The following is a 17,903-nucleotide window of genomic DNA, read 5'->3' as shown; positions in this document are numbered from 1 at the left end:
TGAATAGTAGCAAAAGAGATGGTATAATTATACAGCCTGCAATTCTTATCTCAGGCCCATAAAGAAATGGACCACTGACTTCCTTTCTATCTGCTCCTGGTGGGGCCTTCTTCATTAATCCTCTGCACAAGCATTCTGGAACTGCATCAGACTTTCTTGCTCATTTTCTCCTGTCTTTCTAGGCTTCCACTGACTTTTTCCATCTCTCTGTTATCAGTGCAGCAGCTAGAAAGGTACTGCTCCAAAGGCCACCTGCCATCTTGCCAGGGAGGACTCGCCAATGAGCTCTGCTTCCTCAATGATTATTTTGGTTACTGTGAGAATAATCATCAAAATGCACAAGGATATTGATGTAAGGCAGTGAAACTTCCAGAACAATGGAAAAGAACTAGAAAATAGGAAATTTATTTATTTGAGACAGGGTTTCACTATGTTGCTCCTGCTCATCTGGAACTTACTGGTGACCCTTCTGCCTCACTCTTCAGAGTAACTAGGAACACAGGTGTGTGCCATCCCGCCAGGCTTTGTAACTGAAAACAAAAATTTAAAATAAAATTATCCATTGGCTTCTCAAAAAATTATCCATTGGCTTCTCAAAAAAAAAAAAGAAAAGAAAATAGTTTATCTATGTCCCACATCCACATCAGACCCTCCTATTGCCTATTTCACACAGCTCCAGAACTTTACTGTGTAAAGATATTATAGCAGAGTCTTTGTTGAAATTCCTAATGAAACACAGACTGGAAAATAGTAATAACTGTGTCAACACCCTTCATATCTAATTACAAAAATATAAACACAAAAAAAACTAATGTGGTCAAAAGACTTGCAATTTTATCCTTGGTAGTTGACTGGGCTAATAAATGTCCCAATAGAATCAATGTTTTATTATAGAGCCTTGGAAGCTGTAGCTATTTTCTGTCCCTGACAAATGAAGAAGTAAGCAGAGTGCTCTCATCAAGCCAGTGCTGACAGCTAGGCTGTTCTTTATTGCCATAAAACAAGCAGGTGTTTTTTTGGCAGTGCATGCTAATTGGTAAACTGAATATCCTTCATAATTTTGTGCTAAAGATCATCTTTATTCATATTGCTGCATGTTCAAAAAAGAAAAAATAGACATACAAAATTAGGATCTTTTCAACAATGTCAGAAATCTAGTGAAGAAACACATTTCTTCCTTTAATGTCTACATACTATATCACTGTGGTACAGTTCAGCTTGGAACTATAATCTGAATGAACAGCAATAAACATAACAGGGAGCAGCCAGAATGACAGTAAAATGTGGCAAAATGCAGCACAACGCATTGTGAGAACATTCAGAATGCAGTAAAAATATGAAGAAAATATTTGAAGGACTGTTGTAGCATTTCTTTGAAAGTTCTCAGGGTACTTTTTGTAATACAACAAAAGGAAAACTTATGCCAATACATTTCACTGAACTCTCAAAGCAAACAGTTGACAGCTAGATTACCTTGATTTGCAGGGAACTGTCACCTAATACTATTTGTTTCATGCTTTACTTTGTTCACAGTAGTATGGATCTGTATGCAGGCTCAAGAGATCAAATGGACTCCTGAACCCACCAGGGTCAATAGCTAAAGATTCCAAAAGAAAGGCTATTTTGCCAAAGATAGTGTTGTGAATTTAAATGATTAAAAAATAAAATCCTTTCATCCAGAAAAAAAAAATTACTTGGTTGTTAAGTGTGTCAGCTGTTAAGAAAGCACAATTATTCTCTTGGTTATCTTGTCTGGTAGGTGATATCTTCCATTTGAAGAAGGATAATGCTTAGTGCTGTGCCTCAGCATTTGTATTGCATATAACACATTCTTCCTTAAAGAACTTCGATTGACAATTTTTCGGATTCAGAGGCATGCCAGATGGAGTGGAAAGAACAGCGACATTTGAAGGCAAATAAATAGGGCTGGAATTTTGGCTATTCTACTTATCCCCCTATAGGACCTTGGATGAGTCACTTGGCCCTCTCAACCTGGGTTTTCTCAACTGCATTACAATTTACTATCTCACAGAATTATCATAAGAATGTGATAACATGTTTAAATCAAGCAGCTTATTACTAGTGTCATCATGTTATTAATCTATCTTTTGATCTACTGAATAATTCAGTGAGATCAGACAGTTGATATTATAGCTCTTCTTCTTTTCCTTTCTGTGCATGTCATATATCAATCAGTTCAAAGACAGGGTCAGGAAAATACTAGAGTCCTCTAACGGCTTGATTGGGAAATTTTTTGTACTATAACATTATAATGAAGTCACTAAAATGGCTGCAAAATGGATTATATTATCAGGAATAGGCAGGTTCACAACAAGTTACTCCTATGTTCATCAAGCGGTCCTTTTTCTTTATTGTATCAAAACTTCTGATCTGTAGAGATGCAGAAATGTCTTCAGCCAAATATAAATACTATCACTGAGAATACCAAATGTTAAAGGAGACTATGATTAGATACCAGGAAGAGTAGAAGGAGGTCACCCAAGTCTCTGCTGGCTAAAATAAATACAGGACCAGTGTCAGTAGGAGATGCCATGAGGAAGTAATATTTCAGAAATGGTAAAAAAGTTAAAAAAAAAAAAAAAGTAAAGTCTCAGTGCATTTTTAGGACAGGCCATCAGGGGTTGATGAAAACACAAAAGGGAAAAATGAGGAACACTATTCTAACGGTGCAGAAATAAAATTGTGTTCTGCCAGAGGCAGTCTCTTCTGATGGTTTATTCTCAGCCTTAGAATAATATTTTCTTCTCACTGGAAAGGCACAGAGCCCTGGAGACAGCATTTGTTATTCTATGAGACACCACCATAGGCATATCAAGCAGAGGATGTTGAACACAGGGAATTGGTTCAGAAGCTAACCACAAGATGAACAGCAGATTTAAGGAGTTTTTTCATAGTACCTCTAAGGATATTTTAGGTAAAAATTATGAAGCCACTCAAAGATGAGAGAGCCAGGAAAGTCTCAACATCTAAATTAAAGCCAGAACATTTATGTAAAACTAGAAATATGATCAAAACAAAGCCAAAAAAATATCAAACTCATCTTCAGTCACATTAGACTTCAAAGCATCTGTATTTTTTCCATTCTGGTTTTGTCCTCATTTGTCTTTTATTCCCATTTTTGCTTCTTCAAGTTCATCAGTCTTGAGGTCAGAGTGGGAGTGGGAAGTGAGAATAAAAATAATTGACTATGTTGGAAAGACTATGAACTTCCCCCTGGGCCCTCCATCCAACAGTGGAAAGAGAAGCACTTTTGACTAATCCTATACTCTCCTGAGCAACATGGCTACCAGCCATCCTTAATTAACTGAGACACTCAGGATACAAGCAAATGGAAAAGAAACATGATCATGGCAAACACTGTATACTAATGTTCTCTAAAGTCTGCCTGCCATAACTTTCTTAACATATTCATATTCATGGCAAGCAGGAAGAAGACCCAGTGTGTGAAATGCTGCTTTTACAACACGGAAAAAAATTAGTGCTATGGGGTCCAGGAGTCTTCTCTCTCTCAGATTCCTGTGTGCCCGATTGTGGTCATCTGTCCTTGTACCTATCCCTATATTCCATATATATTAGCCAGTTTTCACTGTCAACATTCTTATCACATTTGATACATTAAATATTTTAAATATTTTTCTTCCCCTGGAAAATAAGCTCCATGAGACCAAGGACATGATCTGTTTTGTTTACTTTGCAAATATGTGCTTAGGGACTATTTTTAAATAAATAAATGTGTTAAAGAATCCTGTACTCCAGTATCCAAGAAGAACTTCTGGTTTCTTCTTATTAGGAATTGGAAAAAAAAAATGTTTATTCGATTTGTTCTATTAAGTACCAGCTTACCTAGTCTAGATTTCTTTTATGTAAGATCCAATATCCCCTTTTATTCTCTGACTGCTCTTCCCTATTGAATATTGCTCAGTCTGTTTAGGAGGCTTATTTCTATTTGTACAAACTCATTAATTTTTGTATCTGCATTTGCATTTACTTTAAATGCAGAAATCAACAGAGCTCTATAGATGCATCATTATGCTCTGAAATTTTCTGGCTGCCTGCTTTGCTGGCTCCCCACAAGCAGCTTGTGTCCCTGGCTTAGTCCCACTGCACTCTACTGCTCCGTGGACTCTGTACTAGGTGTAGATGTTCTGCTACAGACTGTTTTTTGTTTGGTGCATTCTTTCTGTGCTTTGTGAAAGAAGAGGGTTACATGGAGTTTTCTGTCAACCTCTCTACCCTACACATGGCAAAACATTTCCTTGCAATCAAACATCCCTCCAAAATCACTGGCAAAGAAGAGGGTCTGTCTCCATTTTGAGTATTTCACAATGAATACCATCAAAATTTTATAGAAATTATGAAAGCATGCCATAGCAATTAGTTTTAATATTTGAAACATTTTATATGAATATAAACCTATGGAACTTATACTGATTTGTTAAATACCACAATTAATGACTCTATAAAACAAGTCTTCATTGTACCCCAAACTATTTAAATATTATTTATATTATTAAATATTTACATAATGAGAATTTTTAAAACATTTAAGCTCTTTATTTAACTTGTTTTTATTATTAAAATGAATGAAAATAGTACTTCAAAATTGTGTGTGTATATATACATAATATGTGTGTGTGTGTGTTTATGTTTATATATATATATATAAAATATGGAATTGAAAATTCTTATGTGGGAAACTGTTACAAACTACTAAATATTAAGTCATTATCAGAATTCTACACTTTCAAAAACGAAAAAAAAAAAACTGTTTAAAGAAAGAATTAACATCTAAATAAACAGTTTAATAAGAACAACAACATGTAAAAGCCAATTGAATTTGCTTTGTTAATTGAACGTCATATAATCTTATGCATAAACTATATATATATATATATATATATATATATATATATATATATATATATATATATTTAACAAGCAACACGGGCACTTTTTCTACCCTTTTTTCTATCAGTGACCTGATACTACAATGTCCAAACACAGTCTAGGAAATACTTGCTATCCTTCTCAGGCACTTGCCTCTGAAAGGTACTGATAACTTCTGATATTTGACTCCTGTCATTGCTCACAATGCTAGTCTCAAAGAAGAAATGCCTGTTCCACTGCAAAGGTTCATGCTGTGTTAGTACAGTTGACAGTGAATTTAAAAGAGAACTGCACAGTTTCCAGCAAGGTCAAATAAGGCATGTGCCTGTGGCATCTCAGGTTTCTGCTAGGCATGGATTTCCATTACCTCCGAATTAACCATCAGGTTTACTTCAATTTGGAAGACAGTAGACAGGAAGCAAGAACTCTGCACATTTCAGTTTTGTTGAATATGATAGCAGAGGCATCTGTCTTTCAGGGATTGGAGGAGGCAATCCTGGATTTTCTGGCTCAATCCCTGTGTTGGGGACCTTCTGGACAGCAGTAGGAACTTTACTAAAGAAGCTCAAGGTGACAGGGGGATATAGCAAGGATGGTGGAATGTGATGGACATCATTATCCAAAGTACATGTATGAAGACACGAATTGGTGTGAACATACGTTATAAACAGCCAGAGATATGAAAATTTGTGCTGTCTATGTGTAATAAGAATTGTAATGCATTCTGCTGTCATTTATTTTTAAAAAGTCAATTTAAAAATTAAAAAAAAAAATAAAAGCAGAAGGGTCATAAAAAGAAGGAGGAGGAGGAGAAAGAGGAGGAGGAGGAGGAGGAGGAGCCACTGCCCAAGGTGTTATTGAAGGGTCATTCCTCGGAGGGCTAGGATCACAACCTGACCCTATCTCTCCCGAGGGTTCTGTGAGTCCCTACTGGCCATCAAGAAAAGGCCTTTCCTAGACCCAGCAACAGCAGGCTGTACCGAAACAGAGCCACCTCCGTGTTATTCTCATCTTCTCAAATTTTTGCTTCTTCATTTTTCCTCTCTCCTGTTTCATAAAATGCGAGCTATCTTTTGGCTCATTCTTAATTACACTCAAATTTACTATAATACTGCCCATACTAAAAAAAGAATAAATAAATAAAAACTTTCTCTTAATTTCAAACTTTCCTCAGCTAACGTGCCTTCTCCGTTCTTCCACAGTTGAAAGAACTAAGCTTACGGATTATTTCTTCAGAATTCACTTCAAACTGGCTGGCATCTCCCCACTTCACTGAAACTGTTCTGTGTAAGGCTGCCGCAGTCCAGCTGCAGCAAAATAATGGGGCGGGGGGTGGGGAGGGGAGAGGGTGGGGGGGGTGAGGAACAACTTGTGTACATTGATACAGCAGGAGTGGGAGCCGTTTATTGTAGAACAGGAGGGGTATATATACATTCCACACAGCTTATCTTAATTAACATAAACTAGATACAGCAGTCAACCAATAAGGAATCTCCACACTTAATGGCTTGAAGGCCTTACCTCACAAATCACTCCCCCTGGCAAAATGCCAGGCACCATCCTGTTTACAGACCCTCATATAAGGCTGTACCATGTTGTTAAATTAAATGGAGACCTTGTCATTCAAGTCTCACAATTGCTTGTAAATATTCCCTTCTCAAAAGTCTTTGTCCTCCAGGCTTCTGTCATCACATTCTCCAGATTATTTTTTAACTCCCATGACCTCTACCACATGCTTTCTTCTCCTTAGAAACCCTGGCCTGTCTTCTCTTTTTCCTCTTGCCCTTAGTGATCTCATCTAGTCCCATGGCATTAAATTCCATCTTTATGTAGATGGTTCCCAGATTCGAACATCCAGATCACAAATTCAATAGTCTAGGCAATGCAAAGTTGTTATACCTAAAATAGAGCCCTTAACTTTACTTCTCTTAAATTGTAACTTACTTCCCAAGACAGAGAGGATCAAGTTGTTCCCATGTTTAATATCACTCAATAGCCTACTGCTGCACACAGACCTCCTGTATGACCCAACATTGACATTCTCTTGATTCACCTTGTGCTCCTCCATGTCCTCATTTCCCAACCACCATGACCACCTTCCATCCCTCTCAACACATTGAGATGTTTTCCTGTTCACAACTTTTGCACAAAGCGTTTCTCTCTGCCTGAGATAGGCTTTTCCTCCTATACTTTGAATGACTTCTTTCTCTTCTTTCTGGGCCATGTGGAAGTCTCATGTATTTGGAGAGACCATCCCCTGACCACACATGATATTGTTCCCTTGGAAACCAAGTTTCAAACAACTCTCTTCCACGGTTTTGGTACACAGCTTCTTTGGGAGTTGAAACTATTTTGTATTATATATAACCCCAGAAGTCAGCAAATGTGCCCTTTGTACCCACCCCAATCATTGGTTTCTTCTCTTTTCATTGGTTCTTCCCTTTCTTTGTCTATTTGCATCTTTCTTTCTGCCAAAATCTGCTCTCAAAGCATATATTTATCCCCAGTGTGATGGCTTAATTTTCTCTTCTTTAAAGCTTCATTTCCAATAGTGTTACAAAAAACACACCCACTCAAGTAAGAGGAAAACATTCATGAAAAGTACAAAGTGTACTTCTGGATTCCCGACCCTTCTCAACACTCAGGAAAGCATACTTAAGATTCCACTTGCTTCACCTCCTGTTGTGCTACATCAAGAAAAAATGTTTATTAACTTATTTCATTTTCATCATGATACCCAAGGTCTCCTGAACTGCTCAATGGGAACATATTGTAATTGTCACATTCTTTCTATCTGCATGGTATAAGTAAGTTAGCAGGCAAGCCAAAGAACAATAGCTGCTCCCAAACACAAGAACCAACATGATCTTTCCTGACCAAATCCAAGGTCTGAGCATGGTCTGACAGTTTGAGCAGCAGCACACATTCGAAGCAGACAAGCAGCTCACACAGATTGAAATAGGCACTAGGGCAATCCATCAGTGGTCACCCATGAAGAGATTTCAGTGGTCTGACATATAAAATTTTTTGACATAAAAAAAGCCATCAAAAAGATATAGGCAACAATATATTTGTAATTTTAACTGTATATTTAATTAAATTCTGAAGTCAATAACATTAAGACTGAGCACCTAAGCCATAATTAAAGATCACAAAACAAATCAGAGTGGAAAAGGTTTAATTTATATAAAGTGAAACAAGAGCCAGCTTTTCAGACACACAAATACTTAATGCTTATTCTTAGCATTACTGGTTTTTGGGTGATCTAAATGATTCCCATTGTCCTTAAAATGAGGGTTTTATGCATTATGCATAGCACCAAAAACCAAAAACCAAAAAAAAAAAAAAAAAAAAAAACCCAAAACAAATACTTGCATCCCAACGAATAAAAGGCTGCTGTCATATGAATTGTTTCATACCACATATCATTACTATACCATTACAAGTGATTTGCACTGCCACTTAAAACAAAGCAACAGTTGTACTGAGATTGAAAATACATTGGAATTGCATATTGCATTAACTTTAATAAGCCATGAGAATTTATTTCAGGGCTACTTATATGCCATTTCTTGAGACCAGCTTTGTAGAGAAAATTCTGTTTACTAGTAAAATCATACTTTGGTTAAAAGAATGAGGAATCTCATTTCAAAAGAGACACAATGGACAATCAGAGTCACGAAAGGAGCTTAGCCACTTGTCTACCCAGCTGTGAAGAAATTTCTTGCCTGCACTCCCCCCGCCCCTGCCCCTGCTTTCTGGCTTTCTTCCTACCACAGTGCAGCCACAAGGCCAGGATGGCAGCAGCCTGCTGTGAGGGACTGCACACAGTAGGCACTAAGTCATAGGGTTTCAGTCACCAAATTATAGTAAACACTAGGAGTTACACAGCAGCAGAGATACAATTTTAAGAGATGTCATTCTAACCAGAGCCATGTAGAGCTGTTGGATTCCAGGATGCTTGCAGTGAAATTGGTTGTCCTCTAAATGGTTTCGTCTAAAAATGTAATTGCTTTGTTCTGGGTTCAGAAAGGCACGGGAGGGAGGGCGTGATTTCCGTCCCCTACTGTGGCCACAGACTCCAACTGCAGGACAAGGGCTGGTAAAACAATAAAGTCATCTACTTTTATCTCAATGCCAAATAGATTTTCTCTCCTTGGCTTCCAGACAAAATTCACTTATTATAATTATCTTCTGGGCTGGCAGTGACCACTATCTAAAACTTTATAAATGTTCCAGTGAAACCCCGTTGAGCTGCCACTTCTATCAAGCTGGGCAGGTGACTCGCCCCCTCACTGCTGCACTGCCGCCTTACTCACAGAGGCAAACGCGCATGTGATGCACAGGCACAGTGGGAAGGGACTGCATGAAAACTGGCATATTGCAAAGCACACGTGAAATTCCCCTTTGGCATCTTTCGTGAAACCTAAGTTGACAATTTAAACCTAAAGGAACAGAGCTTTGCTCTAAATACTCTGAAAAGAAAAGTACTGGATAGTTATTCTCCTAAGTGCAATTTGCAATATTTAATTTAATTATTCTAATGTATTATTAGCTGCGTAAAATTTTTGTAAACTTAAATATTTATATCAAGAACCCTCTCGACATCTATAGTGCCATCTGTAACAATTTTATTCAGTGTTTCCAGTAACAGTTGTTCGCACATTCTGCCTAAATTTATCCATGTTTCCTTCTTCTTTAATCTCTTTTTTAAAAATCATATTAAAGAAGTGGAATTTAATCATACACGCAGATGTACTGAAAAAGTATATTGTTTCCAACTGAAATTTTTATGACATTAATTACTTTTAGATGGCGAATAATATGAGGTATCCTTGAACTCTTTATACACACAATGTTTATTTCCAGGCCATCAAAATGAGCAAATTGTACATTCTTCTTTCAAACCATGGAGTTTCTCTGCATTATAGAATTAAACTATTGAAATTCAGGCTTTACTTGGTTTTGTCTTGATTTAGGTTTTATCCTCACAATAGTTTTATTTGGGAAAGGGAAAAAAACTTTATAACATCAAACGTCACAAATTGACACCATGTGCACTTGGAATTGCATACGGTGCTTCCTAGATCCTAGATCAGGAATTCTCATCTCAGGTAGGTTAAGTGACTTGTTCACGGTCTCACACTACTAGTATCTGTGGGATCTTGGACCTATTATCCAAGTGTCTCTTTACCATCATTGCTGATTTAGGCTTCTTTTTCCCAAAGTGCCCTACATTCACCCTGGTTCACTATTTTCCAGATACATTAAGGCAGAAAGCTAACACCTTGCCTTCATACACACTATCATCTGGATTTTCTAACAACCAATGATCCTGTAGCTGAAACTGATATACAGATATTGCAGAGTAAATGTCTATGCCACACAGCAAAAGGTAGAAAGAGAGATGGATAGCTGCATTCCTGAGGTCTGATACTTCAAGTCCTCAGACTGAGGATATAAAGTTAGGGCCTGGTCACAACCCTCAGGTCCTCAGGTTGAGCCTGTATTGGCAGAACCCAAATGCCTGCCAAACACAACATACATAGCAATGCAACTGTGCAGACAGGAACACAGCAGTGTCACAATGGACATTGCAGCGAGCCAAAATTAAGCAAAGCACACTCAGCCAGACCAGCTCCTCTCAAGAGGTCTCCAACTAGCATGAGCATCTTCTATGCAGAAGAAGATATTAGATATTGGCTGAGAGAAAATGGCTTCCCAGCAAGCTGGAAGATCCAGTGAGCCTTTTGGTTGCTATTGAGAGAGATATCATAGTAGGAGGCAGATAATGACTTGGGTGACAAGCAAGCAAGGAGAACCATGACTTTCAGTAAAGCAAGCATCATGAATATCGGTGGATACCTGCATGAAGGACTGGTCACATCTCAGTCCCAAATATGCCAGTGTCACAGTGGAAATGCCATTTGAACACATATCAGAACTAGATATACTTGCTGCTGCCTTGGGGTTAATTCTACATCCCAGAACTAATTCCAGAGAAAATTCTGAACTGATAAAATACTCCAGTAATGGACTTGGTTTTTTCTTTGCTTGTTTACCATCAGGCAAAATAGAGATTGAAATAGATAATATAGTAGTTATAGATGAAGATAAAGCTGCAGTGCATAGCCCTAAGTACATGGCTTGAAATCATATAACCTCTACATAAGAGAAAAACTAATTTCTTTCTTTTGTACTGGGGACTGAAGTCAGAGGTACTTTACCACCAAGCTATATCCCCAGCCATATTTTATTCTGAGACAGGGTCTCACTATAAGTTGATGGGGGTCTCCCAAAGTTGCTGAAACCGGTCTCAAACTTGTGATCCTCTTCCCTTAGCCTTCCAAATTGCTGAGATTACAGACATGTGCTAGTGCATCTGACAATTTATTTTCTAAAAGGGGAAGAGGTACTTTCTCCTCCGAATTTTAAATTGAATACATTCCATATCAAATACAAAGTCTTAACATTCTTATTTCTTAGCAGGGCACCCTTGCCCACTAATCCCAGCGATTTAGGAGGCTGAGGTGGAAGAATCACAAGTTCAAGGTCAGTCTCAGCAACTGAGCAAGGCCCTAAGAAACTTAGCAAGATCCCATGTCATAATAAAATATATTTTTTAAAAAACGCTGGGGATGTGGCTCAGTGGTTAAGCACCTCTGAGTTCAATCCCCAGTAAACCGAACCCCCACCCAATATTCTTATGTCTTAAAGGAAGAATATCCCTTTGAGATCATTTGTTAAACAAAAAAAATGTCCAGATGTCCTCACCAAATTCACAATTTCTTATTGTTTGAAGAAACATGTAGGTTTCTTTCTGACATTCTTCTGCATACCATGTTTTTAAAAATACCTCATTTCAAACTTCTAAAGCATGGCAAACTCTTTCTTGTTCCACAAGGTTTCCATGAAGACCAATGTTCTAGAAGTAGGATGTGAGAGTAAGGAGAGATCCTTGCCACCCCAGTATCGCAACCTGCCTACCCCAGTCTTATGACATAATACACTTTAAAAACCCATAAATGGAGACAGAGGTTTCGGGAAATATAACTCATCCACAGATAATATGATACAAAATATGACAGTGAAACATAAGTCACGGTTCTTTATTTTTTTTTTCCTGCCAAAGTGTAAACTTTATATTTTTATCAAGAGAAAACAAAAACTAGAGTCAACTCGTGATTGCCATCTTGTGGAGAGATCCATCACTGTTATAACAGAATATTTGTCCCTCAGTTGTTTCAATAAAAAACGTCTATGGAGATTCTTCAGACGCTCTTTCCATTATTTAATAATCAGCTCTGCTTCATAGCTGACCTAAAACCCTTGGGTTACCTCCTGTAGTCACAGTGAAAAGTCTGCCATTTTTTGAGCCATAATACTTTGCATATTCAGTCAAGTTATCTAACCACACCTGTGACTTTACTTTTCTAAGGTTAAAAAGTTCTACCTTCTCTGACAATTCCACCATACTCCTATGTTCCGGTTCTTTCTGAGTTTCCAAATTTCTTAAAACTTTATCTGCCTCTGTTTTGTGCTTGGTTGTACTTCCTGGTTACTACTATGTTTGTCCACTCCATGTACACATTTCTAAATGTTTGGGTCTTCTCTGTCTTCTTTTGGGAACACCGCTATGATTTCTGCAAGGCAGTACAGGGCCTGAAGATTCTCCTGTGGTTTCCATCATTGCTGAAGAGCAGAGTGCTAGAAGAGTCCTAACACTCTAGCACCTCTGTCTAGTCACAAAAGGAATCAAAGTACCATGTGGACACAGGATCTATCTATCTATCTATCTATCTATCTATCTATCTATCTATATCTCTCTCACACATCAAACACACATATATGCTAAGTCCACCAAGAGAATATTACAAAATAATTCTGAAGTACCCAAAATACTAGACAGTCTTGAGTTTCTATTTCACCAGAGCAGTCAAAGATACACTTTCTGCCTTACTTTCTTACATACATCCTTCACAATTGGTCAATGAGAAAATCCTATCCACTGTACTTTCAAAATGAATCACATATGAGCATTTTTCACTACTCCCACCACCCAGATCAAAGACCAAACCAGTATCTTCTCTTGCTTGGGTTCTTGCAGTAGCCTTCTAGCTGATATCCTAGTTCTACCCATGCCTCCCTGCCGCTGATTCTCAACACAAAGCTAGAGCGATCCTGCTAAAGCACAAGTCAGTTACATTACCCTTCCCTTGCACAAACTCTACCATGGCTTCCGTCTTCAGAATAAAGGCCAAACTTGTTGAATGACTTAAAAGATCTTCAGAAAATGACCCCCATTGCTTCTCCACCTCATCTCCTGCACTGTTCCCCAAGTTCACTCAGCCCTAGGCATCCTGGGCTTCCTACCACTCCTCTCACACATCAGGCCTGCTCCTGCCTCAGGACTTCACTTCTCTTGTCCCTTCTGCACTGGATGGTCTCACCCCAATAACGTCATGGCTCAGGTCTTGAGTTCTCAAAAGACTCCCTTCTTAGTGAACCCTTTCCAGAAAATTTAACATAAAATTCCATCCTTTATCCCATCTTATATCTTCCTATGTGTTTTCTATTTAGCATTCATAATCTACTAGCAAATACTTTGTGTGTATGTGTGTGTGTGTGTGTGTGTTTATTGTCTCTTTTAGTTTCTAGTGCCATTACAACAAACAAGCAGCCTAAGAAAACACATTTATTATCTCACTGTTCTATAGGTCAAAAGTCCTGTGATCTTGATTGATTTTCTCATGAGGCAAAATTGTGGGGTTGACTGACTCATCTTTTTTTTTTTTTTTCCATAAGACTTTAGGGAAAAAAACACCTCCAAACTCAAATTGAGTTATTGGTAGAATTCAATGTGGTTGTAAAATAATACCCTTCTCATTAATATCCAAATTAATTTATAATTGAATGACCAGAAGATGGGAATCTTGGGGGTCTGTGTTAGTCAGCTTTCTGTTGCTATAATAAAATACCCGAGAAAATCAAATTAAAAGGAGAAAAGATTTATTTTGGCTGTGGTTTCAGTCCATGGTTGGTTGACTTCAATATTTTAGGGCTTTTGACAAGACAGAACATCATGATAGAGAATACATGTTGGGGCAAAGCTACTTACCTCATGGCAGCTGGGAAGAAGAGAGAGAGAGGAGGTACCAGGATCCCAATATCCCCTCCTCAAGGGCACATCCCCAATGACCTACCTTCCTTCAAGTAGGCCCTGTCTCTTTCACTACTTTCTAATAGCACCAGAGGCATGCCACACAGCCTTTAACCATGAGACTTTAGGGGACATTCCATATCTGAATTACTATTGGGAGCATTTTAAAAATTCTTCATCCTACATTGTGGACTACCCCAACCCATAGAATAAAAATCCCATATGGATGAAGATGTTTCCGTTTCGGGCAGGGCAGTATTTCTAGCATCAAAAAGAATAGTGTTTGGATAAAGCAAATAACTGTTGAATAAACGTGCTTCATCCAAGAGTTCTTAACATGAAGACGTGAACTCTACAAAATGATATGCCCCAAAAAGCATTGTAAGCATGAGCACTTTTCCCCCAAAATTTTCACGAAGTTCTTCAAATGACCATTGTTTTAGTCAGCTTTTTCACTGCTATGACTAAAAGATAGGATCAGAAAAATTTTAGAGGAAAAGTTTATTTGGGGGCTCACGGTTTCAGAGGTCTCAATCCACAAACAGCAGACTCCATTCATTGGGGCTCAAGGTGAGGCAAAACATGGGAGAAGAGTGTGGTGGAAGGAAGCAGCTCACTTGACAATCAGGAAGCAAAGAGAGCAACTCCACACACCAGATACAAATATATACCCCAGAGCCACGCCCCCAATGCCCCACCTCCTCCAGCCACACCCCCTGCCTTCAGTCACCACTCAATCCCATCAAGTGATCAATTCACTGACTGTGTTAAGGCTCTCATAACCCCATCATTTCTTCTCTGAACCATCTTACATTGTCTCACATGTGAGCTTTTGAGGAATACCTCACACCCAAATCATAACAATCAGTCCCTACAGTTTGCCTGGGAAAATCCTTGTTTATATCTTTTCTCTCAGCATAATTATTCAATGGAGCTCAGTTACCCTTTCAAGGTTTCTAGGCTTATAAAATAAATTGCAAGGTTATTTTGCAAGGTTATTTAGAATCCCAAAGCTATCCATGATTCAACAAATGTGTAAAACCCTCTGGCCTCTTCAGGATTTTATTCAGGATGATATTTAAATGTATATGAATACACACACACACACACACACACACACACACACACATATATACACTATATATATATATACATACACACACAAAATGCATACACATACACACACACATGTGTGTGTGAGCGCATATGCATGCGTGCTTTGAGAACACATTCAAAGGACTTTTCCAATTAAGACAAAGAACAAGAAGTATACCCTGACCCTTAAAACTTACAAATAACCATCTCACCAAAATAACATGTTTAGAATTATATATATAAGCAATGGCATGGGTATGAAAACAGATATGTGACTCTGAGAATTTGACCACACTACTTTAAATGTGATAATGTGTACCATCTGTTCAATGATACCAGTGTACCTGTGAACTCTCTGACATTTCTTAAAAAAACATGCACTAAAGAATTATTGGTTTAGGAGATGTTTATAATAATAAGACCTCAATTATTTTTAAAGCTTTGGATTATAACATGATAAGAAAATTCATGATATTGTATCACTATATTTTAAAGATGAATATATAAATATTTTAGTTGTCCAAAAGTTTCTCCCTTCTAAACACTTATGTATTATAGAATATTAACTTGATTGAGATATATAAACAGTATTTGTTTTTCCTGTTCTTGTCTTCACTTTCTGCTTTCATTAAAAATTTTCCATATTATTCACCTTTTTTTAGAATAAAGAATTTTATTATTGCCTTACTGCTTGATCACCAACCCCATCTGCAAATTTAAGGGCAAAAGATGGCCTGTGCTGAGAAAATTGACTACCTGTCTAAATGATTAAAGAGGAAAGGGACTTTGTATGGCTTTATAAATTCTCCTCCCCACCCACATCTTGTAAAAGAAAAAAGGGGTTTTATTTAGAGACTGGATTACTGGGGTTTTTTTCACCTCAATTAAATTCAAATAGTTTTTAATCAGCCATCCAAAACAAGGAATTTGTGTGTATAGCATGTATTATCTGTAAAATATGTACCTACTGAAATTATAAATTCAATTTCAAGTTGCATTTACAGGGCGAGATACTTCAGGAAGAATTCAGAATGAAATAAACATGCCCTTCACCTGAAGCACATTATTCCTACCAGATTCCGTTTTCTTCTTAGTCCTAATACCCATCTGATATGGTCATTTTTACCAATGTGTGCCTGAAGACATCTCTTTTCTCTTCAGTCAGGACCAACCCAGGTTCTAAATTAAGAAACCAGATGAGCAAGTGCACATTTCCAGTGTTCTACTGGTATATCCCTGAATGCCTCTAGATGATCAATCTCAGAAGACAAAACATTGTGGGGGGGGGGGGGGCTGTCTTTGCAGCATGAATCCCAAGATGTAGTATCCTAAATGGGTTAAACCCACACATGGACAAAACACGCAGTTTTGTGTTTAGTACTAGGGATCTCTGAAGGTGACCTGAAGCAGCTTTAAAACAAAAAAAGAACTGACAGAGAATAATTCAGCAGGTTTTCATCTATGCCTCAATACATCTTCTTCAAAAGCACTACTGAAAGAATAATACCATCACAGGCAGAAGCCAAATGCTGTCAGTCTGGTAAACTGTGGGTGGTGAATCCACTACAAGATGAATTGCTGACCCATAAGTTCATCAGGAAGGCATAAGCCAAACCTGGCCCAACCCAGTCTCCCTCTTCTTTCCTTTTCTCTTCCCCATACCTACCTTTTTATCTTGAACTGTGTCAGTATACATGATATAAAAGTGACCATCTTCGTTATTGTCAAACTGCAGTTACATGATGTTAAGGCCATCCACACTGTCATGCTGCCATCGCTGACATCTATCCACAGAATTCTTTTCATCTGGAAAAATTAAAACTGCACCTTTTAAACACTTGCTCCATATTTCACCTCCTGCCCACATAGACCTTTTAAAATCACCCTGTTGGGGCAGGAGCTCAGTGGTAGAGCACTTGCCTAGCATGTGCAAAGCCTCAGATTTAATACACAGCACCGGGGACAGGGGGTTAGGGGGAGAACAGCTATTAACTCATTTATTAAGAAACTATGGTTGCTCCTCAAATGAGAGGAGGTTGTGAATAAGAACATATCTCTAGTAGCCATCTTTTCTTTTTGAAAATGGCCTTTCCAAAGAAGTTTAATCTACCACAGTCTATTTTCTCATTAATTAGAACTATTTTGTTTGCCAATGGCAGAAACACAACCCAAATTTTTAGAGGAAAAATCATGGAGAAAGAAAAACAGACCAATTGGAAGAATGTTGGCAGGAATATATCTAAGGCTTAGAAACAATGAAAGGAATCCAAATGTCTTTAAGATCGCATCTGTAAGAAACTCTGACATTTCCAGTTTCTGCCTCTCCCCACCTGTCACCTCTGTTCCCTCTACTCTGAGGATCCCACCCAGAAGACATTCTGCAATGTCTGGAGGCTTTCAGTTGTCACAAGTGAGAAATACTAATGGAATCTAGTGGGCAGAGGCCATGGAGGCTGCTGAATGTCCCACAAAGCTGAGTATAAATCCCACAACAAAGAATTTTCCCCAAATATCAACAACACCGAAACCAAGTAGCCCTGATCTGTTTCTGTATTGCAGCCTTCCACATGTTCAGGCACATGACATCTTTTCATTCCTAATCTACTCATCTAATGGCCTCACTGTTAGAACAAGACTTAAAATTCACCCTAGTTTCCATTTTTTGTTTGTTTGTGTGTTTGTTTTAATTCAGTAAGGAACCAAATTAGACTTATTTGAGTCAACTGCCAAACTACACAAT

The sequence above is a fragment of the Callospermophilus lateralis genome, chromosome 6, assembly GCF_048772815.1.
Source record: "Callospermophilus lateralis isolate mCalLat2 chromosome 6, mCalLat2.hap1, whole genome shotgun sequence".
Lineage (NCBI taxonomy): Eukaryota > Metazoa > Chordata > Mammalia > Rodentia > Sciuridae > Callospermophilus > Callospermophilus lateralis.
This window is presented reverse-complemented; position numbering follows the sequence as displayed.